The sequence below is a fragment of the Cupressus sempervirens genome, chromosome 1, assembly GCF_028749045.1.
Source record: "Cupressus sempervirens isolate cs-2001-9-10 chromosome 1, ASM2874904v1, whole genome shotgun sequence".
Classification (NCBI taxonomy): Eukaryota; Viridiplantae; Streptophyta; class Pinopsida; order Cupressales; family Cupressaceae; genus Cupressus; species Cupressus sempervirens.
This window is the reverse complement of record NC_143118.1, coordinates 23012963-23014078: the sequence shown is the minus strand read 5'-3', so window position 1 is coordinate 23014078 and position 1116 is coordinate 23012963. Positions and strand designations below refer to the sequence as shown.

The following is a 1116-nucleotide window of genomic DNA, read 5'->3' as shown; positions in this document are numbered from 1 at the left end:
CTTCTTGATTATTTCTATCAATCATTTTTATTAATTGATTGAGGTGTCATCCTAAGCTATAGAAAACTGGATAATATATATTGATGTCTGAATTGAGTCTAATCATTGATGCTTATAGTACCAACACTGCCAATAGAGAATATTGCTGGAGCATTCGAATGAATCTCTGAGATAACTTCTATTAATATTCATCTTCCTTTACAATTCAGCAATGGTAGGTTTTTGTGTGAAGAGAATTTTGTTCAATTCTAGTTTCTGCACCGTGTATTTAAAATATGGTCTGTAGAACAAGTCTTCAAATGATAGTAGACCTGATTCTCTTCCATAGTGTGGATGCTCAATAATAGGTATCAATGTAAGTCTTGTTTGATGAGTCAATCCTTATATTCCATTGACTCGAGTATACGTGGTAGTAGGTTAATTGTGATACCTTATCTTCTTTCATTCCCATAGCTGAGATGAAGTTTGTTTTGCCGGCAGATACCTTCCATTTTTGTTGTTTGATAATCCTCTATGCACTATACATATATAATCTTTATTATATCAACATTGTATCTTATGATTAAATCAATCCGACTGTAGCTATAATCTTAACAATATGCACTCAAATGCAAGGAAAGTTTTACATCAGAAGTTAAAAAGGCAGAAAAGCAAGCCCTTAATGTAACATATATTTGCAATATGCAATAGTGCAAGACAATCATCTTTTAATGAGTCGAATTAGATAACCTTAGCATTTAACTTCAGCAATATGAACTTCCCACTAAAAATATGCTCACTGGTGCTATTTAAATTTTAATTAGGCCTTTTCTCATCTGACATTGACTTCAGAACAGAAAAAGGTGATCTCATTTCTTACCAAAGGTATATCATGCACAACTTTAAGGCTTTTACTGCTGTTCTCAATAGCCCACAATCGCACAATTCCATCACCAGCCCCTGATGCAGCAAGATCACTCCCTCTACACACTGCAAGAGCTCCAACCCAGGACTCTACAGAAGAGCTACTTCCCATTTTATGTGTTACGTTACCATTTCCTGCATCCAAGCAAAAAATTCAACACAATGTTTTAAACACATAAACTAGAGAAGAAAAGAAAGAGAAACAAATGAACC

The 1116-nt window shown here is 34.1% G+C and overlaps 1 pseudogene; it reads right to left on the bottom strand.

The window, feature by feature from the left end:
* Positions 1–796: 796 nt before the first annotated feature.
* Positions 797–1072, bottom strand: LOC149575976 (U3 snoRNP-associated protein-like EMB2271 pseudogene; annotated as a pseudogene).
* Between the last annotated feature and the right edge of the window lie 44 nt (positions 1073–1116).